The 23183-nt window shown below is 39.6% G+C and overlaps 1 protein-coding gene and 1 long non-coding RNA gene across 5 annotated transcripts in view; one reads left to right on the plus strand and one right to left on the minus strand.

Annotated features, from left to right (window-relative positions):
• PRR16 (proline rich 16) overlaps positions 1-23183 on the plus strand; it is a 228399-nt gene that overhangs the window by 12931 nt on the left and 192285 nt on the right. The window lies entirely within an intron of this gene.
• On the minus strand, positions 1749-18535 carry LOC123372142. 2 transcript variants are annotated; one of them, XR_006580132.1, is made up of 4 exons: positions 18334-18535; positions 16600-16701; positions 5551-5604; positions 1749-1926 (listed from the first exon to the last, which is right to left on the minus strand). It is a non-coding gene; the product is annotated as an uncharacterized LOC123372142 (long non-coding RNA). The 2 variants fall into 2 exon arrangements; XR_006580131.1 differs by lacking the exon at positions 16600-16701.

The raw sequence follows: 23183 nt of genomic DNA on the forward strand, positions 1-23183 counted from the left end.
AAATTTTAGCCGTCGTTGCCAATACCATTGCACTAAAATAGAAAGTTCATGTAATGCTCCTCCAAAGGGAATTAAAGTAAAAAATAAATATGAAAACATTAGCAAATGAACAACGTGGAGCTGATTCTCAGTTCCTTTACACAAGGGATGGAGAATCAGGTCTAGCATCTTTTCTAACTCCAATATTAAGCAAAACAAAAATGATTGACTCTTTTTTGCATGCTGTAATTTTTGAAGTGCTTGCTTCCATTGTATGCGTTCTTTCATATATTTTGTTGAAACTTAAGATGAGAACTAAATGGCTTTTAAAAAATAGTTCCATGACTGTTTAGAGAACATTAAATAAGCACATAGAGTATTTCTAATGAGAAAGTAATAGGCTAGCTAAAATAAATTGAAGATACACTAATTATTGAAAATAAAATTGGCACAAGTACTTTTGTTATTAAATCAAATCTATAACATATTCAGCCATAATGGTATATTATGAACATTAGCATTCCCAATAAACATTTATCTTACCAAAACAAGCTTCAAAATTTTGGCATTAAAATCACAGTAATAAACAGTTCCTAATTTCAAACCCAATAGTACATAGTGGATTTGAAAGTGAGATTTCCTGTCCCTAATACAGTATATAACACAGGCTTCTCTTTAGCACTAGTATGTGCTTGTCCCTCTCCAAATTAAATTGTCATGACAAACACAATGAAATGCAGTTACTTAAATGAACTTTATGAACTGTCCTGATTAGTTTTGTCCATCACATTCCAACCTCTGCAGAACTTCCCTGAACACAGAGAGATAAAAGCCTTAACTTTCAGTTACTCAATTTTTGTTGATTCGTATTAACACTCCCAATTCTAAAAACAGCTTTTTCTTTTCTCTCTGCCTTCTTTTCTCTCCATTCCTCCCTCTCCTCAAGTTCACTCCAGTATTCCTGTTTAATCTGGACTACAGGTTGTGAAACCTTTTTTTTTTTGTCAGTTCACAATTTGATATGTACATATTTTAAAGTATTAGTCTCTGTGCTCTTAAAACTGAATAAAAAAATCAATGCACAGATGGTATTTGTGCTGAGGTACTTCTGTGAAGTTAACCTTAGTAATGTGATGTTTCCTTCTCTTTCCCAATTTAGTAGTAACAGACTGGCATGGTGGCAGAGTATGGAGTGTGTGTGTGTGTGTGTGTGTGATCATTATAAGATGAAAGCTTTTTCTCCTAGAGTTCATAAGGGGTTAAACTAATATTATTTTCCAGGCTTTCCAAGTCAGCATCCAAAAATATTATTTAAAATTCACTCCATTCTTCATCCAAAGACTGATGCTGCTGCTTTTAATAAATGGTAGTTGTTAGCTTCCAACTAAATGCTTTTCTTTTCTGTGGGCACTGTTGGTGATGATCATACAGTCTGCAAAAAATGTGTTATAAATGTGGTAGATGAACTCTCCTGGTATTGCCGTATATGTGATCTGAGGCAGGATGCTAGGCATAGAGGGTAGTTTCTCAGTGCCAAAATTTAATCTCTTTTGCTCTCTGAGGAGATTTTCACTGTGATATCCCCAGCAAGCCAGACTGCCTAAACAGGTCCATGCCTGTGCTTTGCTTTCTCTCCAAAGGCTTTCGCTTGTGTGTTGTCTGCAGTTATAAGTTATCACACAGCTCTTTGTAAGCAAGCACATTTATTCTTATAATAGCCTTACAGAGAAAACATATTAAAACAATAAAAGAACCTAAACATATGCTAAATAGTTTACTAGAGGTCACTCCCATTTCCAACCTAGTATTCTGGTAGGTTTCAGTCCTTCAAAATCCACAGCTGGGTTTCCCCATGGTTATAAGTTCATTTCCGTCTTAGATCCAGAACCAGAAAGAAGGCTGGGCAGATCCGTTGTTTCTCTGGCTCGGGCCATTGATCTTGACCTTCTGTAACAGGTAATCAGCAGAGAATAAACCTTTGGGCTTTGAAGAGATGGTGTGGGCACATGGTACAATTGATGCATCTACAGTTCACATGATTTCAACTGTGGCAGCTTGAACTAGCAGCATGGATTAGATTTCCCTCAGTGGAGGTAACAATTAATGGGGATGGGTGATGGCCTCCCTCACATTGCCCCTTCCAGAAATGTTTGGAGTTGGGGTAGAGTCCCTTTCCTGCGAATTTGACACCAACCCAACTTAACCAGACAACTTTGCATAGACACCTGGATACTCGTACAAGGCCTGGTGGTTGCCTTATGCAGTGGCTCTGAATAGGGATGTGGCCTTGCTATCAGGCCACTGCATTGCTGCAGATCAGATTCTATGTAGTAGTTCCAGATGGGTAAATTACACAACAAGAAGTGATAATGTAAGTTACTGCGAATCATAGAATCAGAGACTTGCAATGGAGAAGACTTCTTAGGTATTGATAAAATCCACCTGGAATTCCGTATGAAGTGTTGATCGCTGCCACCTGGCCATGGGCCAGGGAGGAAGGTTTTTATAGGACACCAAAACCAAACCAATACAACTTATGTGTTCAGTTCTCATGAAATGGGAGTTAGTGATGACCAGAGGCAGCTCACTGCACCAGAAAGAAAAAACTAGTTTGTATTAGGCTAGTCTACTCTTTTTACATATTTTATTGTTGAAAAACATTTTTTTGTTTGGAACCTGTTTAAAGAGGTTTTTTACTTTAAAAATGAGAGCAGAGAACGAGGTGTAAGGAATGAAGTCATGCAAATGTTAATAAAAGTATTGAATATACCATAGCGAAGGTGATCCAGGAACTGAGTTTAAGAGACACACAGACTTGTCTCTGAAGACTGAGTTGAGGGATATGATGAAATGAGATCAACCAGAATAAAATAAAATAAAAAGGGCAGAAATGATGTCTTGGATGACCTTTGCTTATTTGTAAATTGCATGGGCCAGATCTTTAGCTGATATAAAGTGACATAATGATATTATAGCTGTGTCAGTTTACAGCAGTGGAGGAGCAACAGTACTAGCCATTTTGGTCACTTCATTCACATGAAATTGGTTGCTCGTAGTAAATCCATGGCCTGCCTTGATCTTCACACCAAAAATTGACCATCAATGCCTAGGTTTGAATCTATTAGCCACTGAAAACAGTCTAATACAGTTGCCCTTTCTGTATATTAGGCTCTTACAGACAATGCTTAGTGTACAGGAGTTCTGGTATTCCGCCTTTGTTATACGCAAAAAAAGAAGCTTACAAGAAGTGGAAGATTGGACAGATGACCAGGGAGGAGTATAAAAATATTGCTCAGGCATGCAGGAGTGAAATCTGGAAAGCCAAATCACACTTGGAGTTGCAGCTAGCAGGAGATGTTAAGAGTAACAAGAAGGGTTTCTTCAGGTATGTTAGCAACAAGAAGAAAGTCAAGGAAAGTGTGGGCCCCTTACTGAATGAGGGAGGCAACCTAGTGACAGAGGATGTGGAAAAAGCTAATGTACCCAATGTTTTTTTGCCTCTGTCTTCACAAACAAGGTCAACTCCCAGACTGCTGCACTGGGCAGCACAGTATGGGGAGGAGGTGACCAGCCCTCTGTGGAGAAAGAAGTGGTTCGGGACTATTTAGAAAAACTGGACGAGCACAAGTCCATGGGGCCGGATGCGCTGCATCCGAGGATGCTAAAGTAGTTGGCGGATGTGATTGCAGAGCCATTATCTTTGAAAACTCATGACGATCGGGGGAGGTCCCCGATGACTGGAAAAAGGCTAATGTAGTGCCTATCTTTAAAAAAGGGAAGAAGGAGGATCCAGGGAACTACAGGCCAGTCAGCCTCACCTCAGTCCCTGGAAAAATCATGGAGCAGGTCCTTAAGGAATCAATTCTGAAGCACTTAGAGGAGAGGAAAGTGATCGGGAACAGTCAGCATGGATTCACCAAGGGCAAGTCATGCCTGACTAACCTAATTGCCTTCTATGAGGAGATAACTGACTCTGTGGATGAGGGGAAAGCAGTGGATGTGTTGTTATTCCTTGACTTTAGCAAAGCTTTTGATACAGTCTCCCACAGTAAGCCGGCAAGTTAAAGTAGTATGGGCGGGATGAATGGACTATAAGGTGGATAGAAAGCTGGCTAGATCGTCGGGCTCAATGGGTAGTGATCAAAGGCTCCATGTCTAGTTGGCAGCCAGTTTCAAGCGGAGTGCCCCAAGGGTCGGTCCTGGGGCTGGTTTTGTTCAATATCTTCATTAATGATCTGGAGGATGGCGTGGACTGCACTCTCAGCAAGTTTGCAGATGATACTAAACTGGGAGGAGTGGTAGATACGCTGGAGGGCAGGGATAGGATACAGAGGGACCTAGACAAATTAGAGGACTGGGCCAAAAGAAACCAGAGGAGGGTCAATAAGGACAAGTGCAGAGTCCTCCACTTAGGACAGAAGAATCCTATTCACTGTTACAGACTAGGGACCGAATGGCTAGGAAGCAGTTCTGCAGAAAAGGACCTAGGGGTTACAGTGGACAAGAAGCTGGATATGAATCAACAGTGTGCCCTTGTTGCCAAGAAGGCTAACGGCATTTTAGGCAGTATAAGTTGGGGTATTGCCAGCAGATCGAGGGACGTGATCGTTCCCCTCTATTCAACATTGGTGAGGCCTCATCTGGAGTACTGTGTCCAGTTTTGGGCCCCACACTACAAGAAGGATGTGGAAAAACTGGAAAGAATCCAGCGGAGGACAACAAAAATGATCAGGGGGCTGGAGCACATGACCTATGAGGAGAGGCTGAGGGAACTGGGATTGTTTCTTCTGCAGAAGAGAAGAATGAGGGGAGATTTGATAGCTGCTTTCAACCACCTGAAAGGGGGTTCCAAAGAGGATGGACCTAGACTGTTCTCAGTGGTAGCAGATGACAGAACAAGGAGTAATGGTCTCAAGTTGCAGTGGGGGAGGTTTAGGTTGGATATTAGGAAAACCTTTTTCCACAAGGAGGGTGGTGAAGCACTGGAATGGGTTACCTAGGGAGGTGGTGGAATCTCCTTCCTTAGAGGTTTTTAAGGTCAGGCTTGACAAAGCCCTAGCTGGGATGATTTAGTTGGGAATTGGTCCTGCTTTGAGCAGGGGGTTGGACTAGATGACCTCCTGAGGTCCCTTCCAACCCTGATATTCTATGATTCTATGATACCACGTTTTATAACACTAACATTATCGAGCACTTAGGAATGGTGGTCTGACAGTGATGGAAGATCAAAATAAAAGTACGAAACCCAACTGCATTTGGATATAGGGTAGCTACTGTATGGCATTTCATATCAAGCAACTCTTTCTCCTAATTCTCTTATCTCTAGTGAATAAGTGAATCATATTTGAATACCTATTACAGAATTACAAGTATTGTAGGTAGCATTTGTTGACGATGAAAAACCTGTCTCTAGCATACAGAATGAAGGCTATGAATTATTATCATTTATTTATTTCTATGATGACTTGGCTAGCATCTTGAATAACAAATGCACTACTAGTTTCCTAAGGTTATTAAAAGGGAGTTTTGTCATCTCCCTTCCCCCCCCCCCAACTACTTCTAGCAACATACCTGATGTACAAGGATATTTTCTCCATGATTTGATAGTCTGTCAGAGAGCTGCATCTAGGTTAAGTATATAAATTATTTCTGAGCTTCAACATTTAACAGACATCAGTCAACGAAGGACATAAAACAAAATGCTAGAAGCCAGAACTGATTAGAAAACCCCACACTATCATTTCTAAGCAAGTTTCTTTTATGACATCTTCAGGAAAAATGAAGACAGCCTTGACTGATCTTTTACATTTTAAAGATCAAATACAGTTAATAATATGTTTATTATGAAGAGGATGTGGGATCAGTACTTTGGCAGATGAATTACTCGGTCCAGAACCTACCACTGGCTTCTCAGATAGTTACACTACTGACAATAGCATGTCATTATGCCTATAGGATTTTGAAGGGGATAAGTAAGGACTCATAAAGAATTTGAAATCCTATTGATACTGCATTTTCTGAAATCAAATACTTGTTTAGAGACAAACTCAATTTGTACAGGGAAAAAAATACATTTCCTGAATTCTTCTTTTCTCTTTTAAGCTTAATTTCACTTATTAAGACGAATGAAGCACCATTGTTATCAGTGTGAATTATGAATATGAAATGCTGTTCTTCTATGCATGGTTTCTTATTAATAAGTAACTAAGTTGTCTGATACATAAATGGTAATATACTACAATTAAATCTTAATCAACTGGTAATAATTACTACATTATATGGTAATTAAATGTCCATTTTGGGTAGTTTACTTAAATTGTTACCTTGTTTCTTGTACAGTGATTGTAGTCTTGCAACACTACAATGACCGTTTTCTTTAAGGACCTTTGTTTTAGACCAGAAAAATGAGCCATGATAATCAGAAGGTAAAACAATATATATGTTATTGCCCCTTCTTTTGAAACTGAGCAGTAGCAGACGTCCAGGCCTTGTGGTCAGCTTCCCATTGGAGGAGAAATCCGTCCTCTGGAGTCTGGGTATATTCTTGGTATTAGTTGATTTATTTACCCCTGTATACCAATGCTTGAACAAAGGTGGTTGCAAACGACATGCAGGAATTCTTCCAGGAATCTCAGCCCAGCTGCAATGCCCAGTTTCTTGGGAACAGCTCTGAGCTTTGTATGTGTGTTTCAAGAGGTTGACAGAGAATACTTGACCGTGAAGGATAAGGGTGAGTGGGGGTGAGATTTTCTTTGCTTTGGATTGGAATAAAGTTTTCCATGCCTCATGAGTACCCCACCCCCACCACCTTGGTTGCAAGCCACTCACTGAGAAACACTGGCCAAGTGACAACACTCTGGTTAAAAATCCAAGGATCCTTTCCGACAGAGGCCTTCTCAGAAAGCACCCACACTTCTCTTTTTATATGGCCCTCTGCTTGGTAGGAGGTCTAGTAAATTTTTCAAGCCCCGGGAAATGTTATTTTAATGAACACAATTAAAAATGAGAGTGATGGTAGCAGAAGATTCTCACAAAAGATCATTTAAACTACAATCTGAGTGAAGGAATAACATTATGTGTGTGTTTCTGCATGCTCTAATACCACTACTATGTAAATGAAGTAGAAGAATGTTTTTGAGGAGTTCTGGGTTTTCTACTATAGCACTGCCATCCTTGTCAAAGGAATTCTGACCTGATCATTGGCTACAGGCACCAGACCATACTGAGTAACTCTTTGCAAGAGTAAAGGTTTTTTTTTTTCTGATTTGATTTTCATTGTATTTCACAGGCAAATGTAATCTTTTATTGGCAAGGCTGGTAGCACCACTTATTAAAATTGCCTCACACTTCCCATTTGAAGAGTCTGTGTTCAGTTGTTTGTAACTTTGCCAAACTTTAACTTTCTAGGCAGAAATTTGTCATTCTGTTTCTTGTGGCCAAATTATAACCCTTGGAAAAACTGTGGTTTGCACATGCTCAGTAGAAACATTTTAGATTTTAGTAGCTAAACTCCCCAAAGATTCCTTCTGCATTGAGCATGCTTCAACCCAGAGCTGAGCAGGAATCTCCCTGCACTTGTGGCTTTGGGTTGCTGCAGGCTCTGCTGAGTCTGGGTCCAGGTACTGGAGCTGAGACCAGGGAGGCTTTCTGTCCTGTGCTGTTGATGAGACCAAGGCCCAGGCAGCATGGAGGAGGAACCTGCCTGATTTTAATGCAGTGAGGACAAAATCCGAACCTGCAGTAAGCAGGTGGTAGGTGCAGAAACTTGGACTGTAGGTTGGCAGGAGGGAAGAGGGATACTGGGACTGGCTGGGTAAAGGGACAGGGAGCTGTAGGGGAGAGATTGGGGCAATCTGGGCAAAGAGACTGAGAACCACAGTGGAGACCGGGACCCAGTAGGTAAGGGTGTGACTGACATTGTATGAGGAGCTGTGGGAGACTGGGACTGGCTGTGCAAGGAAACCGGGACTGGAAGCCAGTAGGGTGGGGAGAGGGAGACAGATTTGATGAGGAACTGGGGCAAAACTGGGACTAGCTGGACAAAGAGATTGGGACAAGGATCTGTGTGTGTGTGACTGAGATTTGACAAGAAGTCTGGGGAACAAGATTGAAATTGAGAGCTAGTGGGAATGGGGAAAGCATGCCTGGGGGTGGCAACAGAAGGCCAGGTTTGGGGCAGATACAGGTTGGATGAGGAGTTGAGAGTCAGAGAATTGGGACTGGCTGGGCAAGTAGAACAGGGACAAGAGCTTGGGGGTTGGTGGGGAGAACTGAGGAATGTCTGGACAAGGGGACTGGGATGAGAACCTGAGGAGTGGAGGCTGGGGCTTGCAAGGTGAGGAGAATGGGACTGGGATGAAAAGCCAGGGGTGGGTGGGGACAAGAAAGAAGGAGTTAAGTTTAAGGGATTGGGCAGAAGAGTATGTGCCCACTAGAGCATACTCCTCTCCAGAGCCTTGAATGGAAGCCAAGATCCTGAGTCTCGTCATTCCTTTGTTTTCATCAAATATCTATGAAATAAACTGGGAAAGTGTCCCATTCCTTGCAGTTCTACATAGTGGTAGATTATCATCCTTTGGTATCAGTTACACCAGTGCTTCTCAAAGTCAGGCCGCCGCTTGTTCAGGGAAAGCCCCTGGCGGTCTGGGCCGGTTTGTTTACTTGCCGCATCTGCAGGTTGGCTGATCGTGGCTCCCACTGGCCGCGGTTCGCTGCTCCAGGCCAATGGGGGCTGCAGGAAGGGCGGCCAGCACATCCCTCGGCCTGCATCGCTTCCTACAGTGAACCGTGGCCAATGGGAGCTGTGAACCGCGGCCAGTGGGAGCCATGATCGGCTGAACCTGCGGACATGGCAGGTAAACAGACCGGCCCGGACCACCAGGGGCTTTCCTTGAACAAGCGGTGGACCGACTTTGAGAAGCACTGAGTTACACAATTAAATGCTCAAGTGGTGGAAGTCTCTATGGCCCATCTAAAGGTTTGCACCCTGCTGATGACCCATGTAAGTGTCACTATGATGGAATTTGGTTTGTTTCAGTTTCTTTTTTAAAAGCTTAGGAAATGACACACAAAGTACATTAAAAGAATATTATTAAGATTGCAGAGTGGTATACTCAGAAGGTAAGAAATGCCAGAATGAAAGTTGTCTGTGCAACCTTAATTTGACTCCCTTCTGTATATATGCTATGATACAGTCTTTACATGATCACGTACAATTTTTTCTACCGGACTCCTGCCCCATTGAATGCACAGAATGGACCTGCTCTGGGGATGAATCAAGGCTGTGTATAGTGAAGCAGACTGTTGTCAGTAGGGCCCCTGTTTCATTTGTTGCAGAAGTTGGAAGGTGTATAGTGCCGGGAACAGAGGATTGCAGGAAGAGAAAGGATGATCTTGTGGTTAAGACAATTAAATGCTACCCTGGAGAACTGGATTCTATCTCTCTCTCTCTCTGCCACAGAGTTCATATGTAATGATGGAAAGTCATTTAAATCAGAGTTTTCACAGGTACTCACTATTTGTGTATTTCTCGTGTTCTCGCTCCCCAACTTGAGACCCTTGGTTCTGATTTGCAGAAGTGCTGAGCGTTCACAGCTGAAGTCCATGAGAACTGTGCTTTGAATATATTAAGTCCTGTAGAAGGATAAGTTATCTGAAAAATCAGAGCCTAGGTATCTCATGTTGGACACCCAATATTAGTGGATACTTTTGGCCTTAATCTTTTTGTGCCTCAATTTCCTGGTGTAAAATTGGGGATAATACCCTCTCACCTCACAGGAGTGTTGTGAAAATAAATTCAGTAATATTTGTGAAGCACTCAGATACTGTAGTGAAAAGTGCTATTGGAAAGCCCATGAGGAAATTAATCATTCTTTCTTTAAAGCAGGGTTTGAACAGCATGCAGTAAAGAAGGCCTGCAGACACACGTTGAACAATGAGGATAAAACAAAATATTAAATTGCTGATCATAAAGTGAGCGCCATTTGATACTGTGCACTGAATGAGGCGGTAGTTTTATGGAAACAATAGTATGTGATCATGTAATTTAAGACTATCATAACACATGCACAGAAGGGGAGTAAATTAAGGTTACCTAGTCTACCTTGATACTGGCATTTCCGAATTTTTGAGTGATTGACTTTGCAACCTTAGCAAGTGTTATTTTAATGTCATTTTGGTATGAGTAATATTGAATATAGTCCAACAAAGGTGAATCAGTTCTGCTAGGACACAAAGAAAATGGATGAAATGGGGCAGATATAATTTAGCACACAATCATTATCTGGCTGCTTTGTTCCTTCATAGAAAAGGAAAAACATGAACTGAAAACAATTAACAGTTGATTCACCGTTTCACATATCACAACAATCAGTTTTAGCTAAAATAAAAATAAATACCGTTCCTAGATGTAAAAGGGAAAGATGCTACTAGCTCTGTGATTGTAGTTTATTTGGAGATTTGAACCTCTGGATTCAGTGTTCTCCTTGATTGCTAGTCCCCATTCTGCAGTGCATTGCGCACGTTTAGTGCCCTGTGCTCGTTTGGGGCCACACACAGCAGGTGTCCACTCAGTCATAATATACTGCAGGATCTGGATCTTATCAGTACATAATAAATATTTTCAGTAATGATACTTTAAAGGAGTTTAAACCTTAATTTAAAAATATCTGGATTAAATTATGTTTTTATTACGAGAAATGAGACATCTCCTCTGACCTAGAAACCTTTAAAAAATCAGTTGGTGTAAACATTGGGTTTTTAATATTTTTATCTTATTTTGTTACTCTGCCAAGGCAGGATAGAAGTTCTTTTCATTAAAATTTAGTGATGCTTTTTAATCAATGTGCACTGTCTGCTGCAATGTTCGCTTTTGATTGTGAATCACATTTAAAGATACTGCAACCATTAAAGAGCAACATTTATTCCCCAGTTATTGCTGATCCCGTTCATGCTGTATGTATTGCATACAAAAAGTGTTTCTTTCAAAAGGATCAGTGTTTGCCCTTTTATGCTGAATGCATACAACACAAACTGTGATATGTGGACGTGGTGGGGGTAGTGGCTGGGGTTGAGTCTCATGTCTGGTTATTTTCTTTTCCGGTTTTATCTTTTGTATTGTAATTTTAATTATGTTAAGTTACCTAGCATCCAGGATAGATGCTCTTTTTTTATATTCATTATAAAATTAAATATGTTTAAAAAGTAAGTATATCAAAACCAGGAAGCATTTCTCGTCTATCAACTAAGGGTATAATACACTCTCTATTTAATTTCCAGGTCACATCCAGCATTATATAGTAAAAGGAAATTAAACACAGAGATACGAAGCTTTTACAATACCCATTACACTCATCTCTCTCTGTATATTCCTCTCCCTCTTTTACTGGGTACTGTCTGTTCTTTCTTGCTATAAAGGTAATAGTGCCTCCAGCATAATGTATCAGTGTGTTAGCCGTTACCAAGCCGCCACTCCAGCATTATTTCTAAAATGTTTGTCACTTCTGAAATATATTGTATCTTAAAGACAAAATCAGGACTTTCTGTGCCTCACATGTAGCAAAAGACCCATAATTTGGGAGTCATGGTTAAGGGGGAATTTGAAGTCACTCCTATATTCAAAAGTAGTGAACCTTCAGGGTGCCTGTGGCTAAAGCTACGCCAAAGTCAGCATTTTCAGTTCACCATGTGAATGTGTTTGTTTTTATTTTTGACATCATATGTTTTGTATATTTTAACTTATGGGATTTTTAACTGTTATGCATCTACCGACAGGCTATAATTATCACATTTATATTTTGAATAACTGAATGATAAATAGTTTGTGTTCCATTGTAGCTTTGGGTTTGCACAAACCACCAACCTACAGAACAACACACAGCTGAAATCTCTAATTTGGCCTGCAGTAGGCTCCTTTGAAAAGTGGCTGTGGTTCACCAAAATCTTCACAATCCCTGGGATGCATCTGGCCTAGATTTCAGGTATGTTATGAAACCCAAAAGAAGATGATTTGCCCCTGGCTGGCCTGATTTTGGGTTTTGTTATAAAAGTTTCCCACAACTCTGCCTGTGACATCTTCAGATAAAAAACGAGTCTTAAAAAATGTAACACTACACATCATTATCTATATCCTAAGGCCAGCTCCCTCTCTCTAAATTGGCTATTTCCTACTTCATGGAGGCCTTGAGGACAAATACATTCAAAATTGTGAAGCACTCAGATACTAGGGTATTGGGGCCATATTAATACCTGAGATAGATGGATAGACAGATACTGTTGGTCTTTTATAGGGTTCTTAGAGGATACTAACTAGACTAAGTGCCAGTGCTCTCCTGTGCAGCAGTGCTAATTGCCAACTTTTGGCAGTTGCACATGTGCTAATTACTTTTTAATAGAATCAGTGGAAGAGAAGTTTCCACTAAGCTTCTATGGATAATTATTGCAGTTTTTTCTTTCAAGAGCTTGAAGCTTTGTTTAAACTTTACTCTTTCACCCTCCATCAGATCTATTTGCACCAAAATGGTAAAATTATAGCAAATGTATGCTGAGATTATGCAATCTGTTCTTTCATACTGTCCATGTTGCTATACAGTGCTTGGTAATAGACACATATTCAGGGCTAGTATTGATACGCCCTGTGATGAGGCCGTATAACTATAGTAAATAAATAAAAAGTTCAGGAGCACTAGGATTTAGTGTACTAAAAATAACCCCCAGCCATCTGGGAAGGGTGGAGGGAAGCAGTTGGTTGGACTGGAAAGGGAATGGATTGTCTCAAGAAGAGTTGTCGGGCGGGGTCGGGGGAGAAGGGAGGGAGAGCCTTGGCCAGAGAAATGCCTCTCCAATCAGAGGATTGTTGCAGGTTGGGCCAAGAAATGGGATGGATTAAACCCCATGTCCATAGAAAACTACTCAGGTTTTCCATAGCAGCTCTTTGAGTTTCCCTGCAGTCTTTTAGCCCCAACAATTTTAACTCCTAAATACAGTAACCTTGAATGATGTTGGAACATAATAGGAGTCCAGCAATCAAAACAAAGTTCCCAGTATATGATGGGTTCTCCTTAGTGTGATTTAGTCCAAGTGATTTTAAGTCTTTTCCCACACTGACAGGATTGTAGTTCATAGACCTTATTAAATATGTTACAGTCTGTCTCCTGTAAGTTGTCAGATCTGTTGATTTCATTGTCATGACATCTCTTCTGGAATTCCGAGGGCTGGAGTGCAACAGGGAATATGTTGTAGACACTGTTATATCTTAAATATTGCAGGTGCTAATCTGTTTTTAGTAAAACAGCAGTTTGAGTTACGGACTTTGGGGCAATGGGATTCTTCTCATTCTGATACGATAAAAGAAATAGCAGGTATACAGTAAGCTGTTAATAGTGTACCACAGAAATCATGGTATTTGAAATGAGTTTGTCATTCACACAGAGAGCTGGGTTCAAAGACAGTTCATTCATAATTCACATGCGGATATGAAACAGCTTGTGGTTCTTAGTGAAAATAAATCCTTTCTGTAGCAGAATGCTGCAGTTTGTCACATTTGGCACTTTAAGTTTGCAGACAAAATCAGGAGACCCAGAGTTCAGTGTACAAATGGAAAATGTATATTTTCTCCTAATGGTGGGAATGGAGCACATTTTGCCAGGATGCACTGACATAAGAGACTCTGTTTTTGTTGCCTTTGGGATAAAGTAATCCTGCAGATAAAGTTCTACTGCAGTGTTGGAAATGGTTATATTTTAGTTTCATATATAAATACCTCAAACCTAATTCTTAGGAAACTGTCTGGTTCCCAGGAAGATAGCATCTGAGGACTGGCTGTTTCTAGGAGTTTAATAATTCAAATAAGGGATGTTAGTGGGAGTAATTTGAGGGGATTTCCAATAGTAGGGAGGCAGGGTGGAAGTTGATTCTCGCCTGGACCAAGTACTGAGTCGCCTTCCCTTCACCCCCTGCTGGAAATACTTACTGATCTCTATAATTTGTCTGAGACAACCTCCCCACAATTGGCTCCCAGATCAGTTGGGAGTTGTGGGCAACTGGGGGTCAGGTAGGAATACATATAAGAGGAAGAGAACCAGCTGGAAGCTAAAACTGGAAGGTTGGCCCCTCAACACAAGTGAGATAGAGGTGGGAGGTATTCTGTCCAGCTGTGGGGACTGATGATGAGGGTTTGAGGAGGGCTGATGAACAAATACACTTATCCTCAGTGCTATAAAGGTTAAACTCTAACGTGTGTTACAAAACATTTGTGTGTTTTTGATTTTTATAATCTATTTCCCTGTATAAATTAAGAGACAGAGATGACTCATACTTTGAAAAACTGGAAATTTGTCAGAAAATAGCAGTATAATCTTCAATTATATACAATATTGCCAAGTAATGGGAACATAGAAGCTTCATCCCCTAAAGGTAGACATAATGAGTCTTATTAATGCATGACACCAGTTATTGTACAATCTCCTATTTGGGTCCCAAGTCATTTCAAGAGAAAAGTAGGGAAAATAACTTTACAAAGTCAGAGGTAATTTTTATGGAGGTTCAAAATCTGTATTTGCTTTTTGGTTTTCAAAATGATCTGCAACTGAAGCTTCATTTAGATGTCCCTTATCTACTTGTACTTTTTCTCCTCAACCGCATCCCTTAATAATTAACTTTTTATCCTGTTAATTTTCTAGCTGTGCAACTAGTTAGATTAATGAACAATAATTTGTATAGTACCACTGCGTGCTAGATGCTTATAGACAAAACAGAGGAGAAGGTCTCTGCTCCAAAGATCTTAAAGTCTAAGTTCCTGGTCCTTCAAAGAGTTATGCAAGACTAACTTAACGTTAAACATATCTAGTTCCACTAATGGCAATGATACTGCTCGCATGTGGAAGTCTTTGCAGGATCAGGGCCTAAGAATGTCCAGGCATAATGTCAGTTAGTTTTCATCATAGATAGCCTCTCCACTCCTAGTTACAGAGGGTTTTGTCTGGAATTAAACATTTTCCTGCATTGTCTGCAACCTGAATTGCATGAAAAAGAACTGTTAGAAAAATAAAATAAACAGTTTCTTTTCATTGTTTACAGTATTCTATACAAATTCTAGAAATGGCATTAATGGTGAAAAGACCATAACTTTTTAAAATTCTTGTAAGTTTTAATAACCTAAGAGGCCATTATAGAGGACATGTCAGGTTTCCTAGTAGTACTATAGTTCTGCCTTTCATTAAATCACCAAGCATACTGAATAATGGAAAGCATTGTGGTGGCTTTGATGCTGTGAATTAAAAGTAATATGTTAATACCAATAAACTAAAGATTGTCTACACTATCAATTTATATTGGTATAACTACCTAACCCCTGGTGTAGACAGCGCTATATCGACACAAGGGCTTCTCTCGTTGACATAGCTACCCCTCTTGGGGAGGTGGAGTAGCTCACCCGTAAGCATAGGTAACGTCTTCACTAAGCGCTACAGTGGTAGATAAGCCCTAAATTATTTGTGACTCTACTAAGATGGACCCCAATTTCCAGAGATGAACGGCGAGCAGTGATTAGTACAAAAAATTACTATTTTTTGGAAGGCTTTAACATTTTACTATTATCCTGCTATGAGCCTAAATGACATTATATGCAAAATCTTCCTGAGAAAGGAGTTGTCATAGACTGTAATTAAGGAAAGGAGAGAACAAAAATCAGTCATGTCACATTTGTTCCCAATAATTATTATTTTTTTTTTTACTTTTCTGACCCAGTTTCACTATGAATGATAACTGTCTGATTTGAAAGACTCTAATGTCAGCAGCTGAAGACTGAGAAGCATCTGGAGGGGAAAAGGGACCTATAGTGAATGAAAAATTTCCTAAAAGCACAATGCAGCAATTTCAGAAATATACAGGAAATGACAGTTATGAATCTTTTACATTAGACTTTTTAGTCGCTTCACTTGTAAAATGTCAAGAATGTACTTTATTTTGAGCCAAATATGCTTTTTCTGCTATTCATTAAATATTTTTATCTTTTGAACGAGTGGCTACTTCTTTGCTCTGTTCTTGGGGGATGAGCAACTCTAAAAGTGGTGTGTGGGGAGTGGGTAGTTAGGGAGGATGAAGTGAACTGGAAAGGAGTCATGGTGGAGTTCAACATGCGAAAAACCCAAGTTCCGGGGAAAAAAATATTAGCTGAGTCTGTATACTACAGTTCAAGGCTGCTCAGGGCAACTGTACCATAACCTAACATCATTGTGAGTATTTAGTTTCTTATAAAAAGAAAAAAAAAAAAAAGAAAAACACCTCAGGCTGTGATTGTGCCATATTTTGTAAGCTAAGTAGGATTGGGCCTGGTCAAAATTGGATGGAAAGCAAAGAAATCTGCCGGCTGCTGCTTTAAGTGGTGTTGGTGGTTCAGTGGGCGGCATTCTTCCCAGGCCTTCATAACCAGTCTTCCCCGATCCTCCATATTGCTGGTGCACATCAACATTTTTCATCTTGTTTGGACATTCTCAAATGATTATGGAAAGGGTGCAGCTGTGTGCCTGACTAGTAGAGTCTAGCACAAGTCACAAATGCAATCTATAATTCTCCTACAATGGAACTACCAGATTAATCCCTTTTTCTACATACTCTTCTTACCCTGTGGATTTCTTGCCTCTCTAGGTAGTCAGTCCAGATGGAATAAGGTGAGGTTAGCTCCGTACAGATATCAGTATGTGGGAGTGACAACATCATTTATTGCTGAGAGAAAGTGGACGCAGAGTAGTGAGAAACACATTTTTGCAATGTCATGGACCTCTGGTTTCCACTGGATTTAGGTGAACACCAACAAGTTCAGTGAGGCCAGGAAAACTCATTGCACCAGCAGCATATCAGCCCCATCTCCCTCCAGCAACATAAAATTCATTTTAAACACACAACAATTAATCCTCTTGCCATAAATAGCTTCTCCAGTCTCTCATATCCTGCCTTGTCTTTCCATTCTGCCACTCAGAATTTCCATCAATGCAACTCTTTGCCCACCTCATATGGGTCCCAGATTTAGTGTTGCCAACTCCTACTTTTTTATTGTGAGTCTTGCAATAATTTTTTCTTTTAAAGTCCAAACCCTGGAGCTATGTGAATGCACAAGAATCTTTGCTTTCATTTAAAAAACAAAAGGAAGCTTCTGGTCCTCATGATTGCAGAGATAAGCTTGTAAGCATGACCCCTACACATGGAAAAGCCAGCAGAACTCCAAATCTAATATTTTTTTAAATTTCATGATTTTTAAATCAGTCTAACTTTTGGGGGACACCTAATCATGATTTTTTATCACCTGGCATTAGCACCAGCGTTATCTCAGAACAGCAGGGTCTGTATCCAAGTCTTTGGATTAGTGTCAGTAATGCCACATATGTTTTTCTCAAACAACTTATGATGACTTGTTTCCTAATAATAATACCTAGCTCTTATATAGTGCTTGCTATCCATAGACCTCAAAGCATTTGACAAAGGTCAGTATCATTAGCCTCATTTTACAGATGGGGAAACAGAGGCACAGAGCAACACATTGCCTAAGGTCACCCAGCAGGCAAGTAGGAGAACTAGGAATAAATCTAGATATCCAGAGTCCCAATCCAGTACTCTAGGCAATAGGAAATGCTGCCTTCCATAAGTCTGTTGAGAATTTTCCTAAAGAAAAACATGTTCTAGTATTTCTTCTAAATCTTAAGTAAGGTTTTTTTTTTTCAGAGACTTTTAAAGTAGCTACATTTGTATGAAGTTGAGCAGTATGACATATGATTCCATTTAATTAAAAAAAATACTTTCTCTGTTGGTGATGTATCTTTTGTAGCCATCAGCATTACAAAATAATATGTTTATTTCACTTTTGTCTATATTATGAGATTGTTATAACAATGTGACCCTAGTTCTCTAGAGCAATGGTTCTCAAACTTTTTTTCCTGCAGACCACTTGAAAATTGCTGAGGGTCTCGGCAGACCACTTAATGATCTTTCCAAATGTTGTTTGTACCATTAGCTAAGTATTGTAAAGCGCTTTGGATAAAAGCAGTATATAAACCTGCCCCCACCCCAATAATAATTGTTTTTTTGTTCTACAAATAAAAGCACACAACTCATATTTTCATATCAGTAGTCTTACCTTTCTAATGTGATGGATGTGCCCTCTCCTCCCCGCTGTGGTAGCCCCCGAGCTGGGGCTGGGAAGGAGGGCTGTCTGTCCCCGGCAGCCGTAGCCCTGGAGCTAGGTAAAGTCTCTTCTTTCTTTGGCTGTCGCAGCCCTGCATGTCCCAAATTCCCCCAACCCCCTCTTCTCACCCCTCTGCCCTCTCCCACAACCCCTTATTCCCCCCAAGGCCACCGCCTCACCTTACATTCTTCAGGGTCCAGGCACCTAATTAGTGGAGGCATGCCTGTGAGGCTCCACTAATTAGGTGGGTGGTCCTTCATTCTCTTGTATGCAGCCACCCAGGCGCACACCTGAGAGGGAACTATCCACAGACCACCTGAATGGAGCTCGCAGGCTGGTGGTGGTCCACAGACCACAGTTTGAGAACCTCTGCTCTAGAGAGGTAAGTATCTATGCTGATCCCCATTCTTATTCCTTTGTGTAGATTCCATTCTCTAGCTAAGTTCTGTGCTGATTGTGACTTTACAGTGTGGTGCATGCTGAGACATTACCTCGCAGTGAGGGCTGGATGGCTGTAGTGGTTATGGTCATAATAGAAGCATGGGGCTGGTAGTAGCACTTTATAGTAGGCCATATGCAGAACTGGATGTTTCATAGCCTGATTTCTGTGCGCATACATGGATCAAGTTGCTGGAATCTATTATATTACCTTTGCAGGTCAGTTTTGAGGCAATTATTCATGCCAGTAAGAGGTGACATGACTCTTCAACAGAAACCAAAAATAAAAATATTTGTCCAAATTTGTGGTTTAACACTGGGATGAATTTGGCCCAACTCCACTGAATTCATTAGGATTGACCCAGAGATTAATTTTGACCAGTGACATTGCAAAAGCTTTTTTTCAGACCACACAAGGCTTGAAATAAGCATTGCTTTGTGGGGAAAAGCATCCTTCAGATTTTCGGATTTGCTGCCTGACTGACACAGCCTGATGTGGCTTATCACATGGCTTGTCATCTGAAAATAGCTGCGAAAACAAAAGCAGGGTTCTGGAAGTTAATGCTAAGGAAACCAGTATTAAGAGCTGACCAAGAAAAATGCATGCTTTTAAAGATGAATTTCTCTTCCCCCCCCCTCACCTCCCATTCCCATTCCACTTAACAAGAACATAATAATAATAATTAATAATAAATAAAAAATCTGCATACTAGAAACTTGACAGATGATAAACCCTCAGCAGAGGAGACAGTTTTTTTCCACTGCCTATAGAGAGGAAAAGTACAGAGTATATTGCTCTGGCTCATGTCTAGTCCTAACCTCTTAATGGAGTATAAGACAAATAATTAATGAAGCCAGTGTGCAGATTCATAAGATCTCAAATACAATCATCTTATGTAGTTTCAGAGATCACTTATGGTACTTAGCAGCTCAGAGCCATTCATTCTCAATAATCCAAGTTTTCTGGTTTTGTTTTTATCATGCAAGTCGCTTTTTTTTTTTTTTTGGAAGTTCCTACTTTTCTAACTTCTTAATTTGCTCTTCCAAATAATGAACATTTGTGCTCGAATCTAGAAGAACACAAAACTAGAACATGTTCTCCACACAGTGTAATAGTTAAATATAAAGATTTCCTGAAATAAATATTTTAAATAAATGATGTGGTAGTAATAAGATAAGTGGTGAGTCTGTGGAATTCACTGTCATGGGATATTACTAAAGCTGAGTGAGTATTTGACTTTGAAAGAAAATTTTGATTCCCTCATATGCAAGACCCTTTCATGTTTGATTTCTGTGATCATTCAAGTACTTGAACTTTACTAGTATTAATACTAGTAAAGTTCATATTTTAGATATTTAACTTTCACTAAAAATTAATTCAAATTGTACATTCAGCTATAAAATTTGCAGTTTGTTTGTTTGTTATTTACATAGGTCATCTAGTCAAGAAGCATAAAGAATAACTTATGTACCTAACCCAAAGCAGGATAAATATTTCAGTTCTGTATATCATTTGACATTTGTGCTATTTACAATATGTAACTAATAGTTATTTCCTGACTGGATGACTTAAAGGTGCACACTTGATAATTTGAATGTGCAGATAACAGTGGTGCATGCCCACATTTTGCAGGTGAAATTTAGGTGCCCACATCTGAAAATTAAAAATAGCAGAACTATTAAAAATGCTATTAACGCTTAAAACAATATTGTGGTCAAATCAGTACTAGCAAGGTCATCTGATATGTGCTCCTTCACCACCACCCTGGATATTTTTTAAAATAAATTGTTGAAAAACAAACTAGAAAATATTACATTATAATCCTTTCTCAAAGTTTTTTGTTTTAAGTGAATGATATGTATGCTAAAATTACCTATAATCAGTAAGGACAAATAAGAAAAGAACCACATGTTTAACTGAAAGGCGTTTCTGTGCTAGAAGTGTGTCCTCTTGTGAATAGAACCTTTTAAACTAGCAACAATTCTTTCAGGATTTACATTGTAATTATTTTTTTCCCCAGAATGTATAATTTGGCTGCAAATGTCCCAGAACCTTTTAATAGATTCATAGCTTTTAAGATCAGATGCCAAAGCCAAATACCCATTACAGTCAGCTAGCCTGACCTCCTGCATAATCCCGCGGAGGAGCGTCAGATGTCCAGAGTTAGAAATGGTGACGTTTGTAGAGAGCTTTGAAAATAAAAATTCCTACATATTAGCATTATTGATTCATTCTCTTTGTTTGCAAGGTTCCACACAGATTGGACAAGGCATATTATTATCATCCTCATTTTGTAGATGAGGAAACTGAGACCAAGATATTAAGTGGTATATCTAAAAATCACAAAGGCTGTTGCTACTGGAATTAGAAACTTTGTCTGCCAGTGAGGCTAGACCACACCTTGCTCAAAATAGTGAATTTTCTCTTGCCCGGTGTTTTATTATAATAGTGTTATTTTGGTGCCCAAGATTCCTTTTGTTATGGCTGTATTACTACCTGTGTGCCCTTCTATAGTTGATGTCTTAGAAAGTTCTGGCTACCCATTTAAACCAGCCTTCACCTTCCTTGCAAAGCTATTCTTTCTCTTGGGTGCTCACTAAGATTTCTCAGCATGGCTGTAGCAAGCTTAATTTGTTTCTGTGAAATAAGCTTCAGCAACATGTCAAGTCTGTGATGTCTGGGAGAAAAATAACTACAAAACCCTATTAAAAACATAAACCTATAAAAATGTGTCATCTAGAAATATTTATTTTTCAATTATTTTGAAGGGCAATTGTTCTTTTTCGGTTCTGTGCATGATAGAAGTATGAAAAGGGGCTTTTTTCTCTTAAAGTTTCCATCTAGTCAGCGGCCTGAGGGAGGGGATAAGTACAGAAGGAAAATAAAGTAATTAAAATGCAAACAAAGCTTTAAAAGAGACTTTAGTCCTTCCCCCTCCATCCCCGCAGTCTTTTTGTCCCTATCTCAGCTGAATATTTTAGCATGTGGCTCAGCGCCTTACACTCCTTCACCCTCCATCTTCCTTGCTACTAGACAAGATTTTTTTAATTCAGTATATAATTTTCAGCCTGCTGCACTGATGTGACAATTTTCAAAATGTAGTAAGCACTCATTTGCAAGCTTGGTTTAGGCAGGTTCTACAGTAATTTCATTTAATTGAAGGCAACACAGCTGAAGTACTTCCATTGCATAGCCTGTCTACCTGGTTTATTTCAACTTCTATGCTAACATTTTTGCCCTTGTTTTCTTTGTCAGCTGTATGTTAATGAAGTCTCATTGGCCCCAGCCCCTCTGCTAACATATTATTTAGTTTGTGAATAAAGCTCAGCCCAAAAAATGAAAAAATGTAAAAAAAACAAGTGAAAGTGAATCGGTCATTTGCTAACTGGGCTTCACTTTCACAAGCTCTTCAGGATTTTCTACTCATCAGCCCCAGTTAGGGATCTGTTATCTGTACAAAGCTTGGGGAAAATAAGATAGGTCTGGAACATTCATCCATCTCTTGAATGCAACCAGATTATTTTTTGAACAGTAGTAAAAGATTGGTAAATCAGCTTTCCCCCACCACATATTACTTCTGTTACAACCTCTCTTTTGGGGACTGCCTGGTCTTTCCACGTCTGGCACAGCCAGCTGGGATGTGATCAGTCAGAAGTGATTTTCTCCAGAACACAGATGAAAGGCATCTGAGATCATTAAGGGATATTTCCCTGCCAAATTTTAACTTTCTTCTCTGCCAAATTTGGCACCAGAGCTAATGCTGTTGTTGTTTTTTGTTTGTTTGTTTTTGTTTTTTTTTTAAATAAATCAAACTTGGTAGCACACTTGGAAAAGTGTGGTGTGTTCGTCTCTTCTTAGTTCTCAAAACAGCTAAACTGTCTTTGTTCTAACTTTTGTTGCTTTTGGTTAAAAAAGAAAAATCTACCCTCATGCAGAGCCCAGATCTGGAAACTACTCATTCTGAGAGGATAAGTTGGGGAGCCTGCATACGGAGTCTTACAATGAATATATTTGGCTGCCTTAACTTTAGCTGCCAATTATCACTGGCTATAATATATATATTAAACATAATTATTCCTCCATTTCTTGTTTTCCTGTCCTTCAGCCCATTTAGTTTTTTCTTATTGTATTATATTGGTGTAATTTTCCCTGTTTTCAGTGTCCTTTCCTTATTCTTTTTCCATTTCCCTCCCTCTTTTTTCCTCTTTATTGCATTTTTTCCTTCCACCTCCCTCTTCCCTGTGTTTTTTGGTCTTTTCCTCCATTCATCTTTCCTTAATTCACTTATTTTAAAACTTCCATTTAACCTCATTTCTCTTTTAGTCTGTCCCCTTTGACAGTCCCTCCTTCTTGCATTTCCTTCAACTTCTGGTCTCATACTTTACTTCCACAAATATATTCACTTTTCTTGTCCATTGTCACTCCATTCTAGTATGTCTTCCTGCTTATGTCACAGTACAGTGTTACACGTGTTTTATACATCCGCCCTTTCTTTGGTTCCCCATTTGGCATCTGTTTTCTTTCTGTTCCCCGGGCTCTACTGTGGTGAAGGAATGCAAACAAGTGTGGTCTCTTTCTCTTGGGACAGAA

This window comes from Mauremys mutica, chromosome 6 (assembly GCF_020497125.1).
Source record: "Mauremys mutica isolate MM-2020 ecotype Southern chromosome 6, ASM2049712v1, whole genome shotgun sequence".
In the NCBI taxonomy this organism is placed as follows: domain Eukaryota; kingdom Metazoa; phylum Chordata; order Testudines; family Geoemydidae; genus Mauremys; species Mauremys mutica.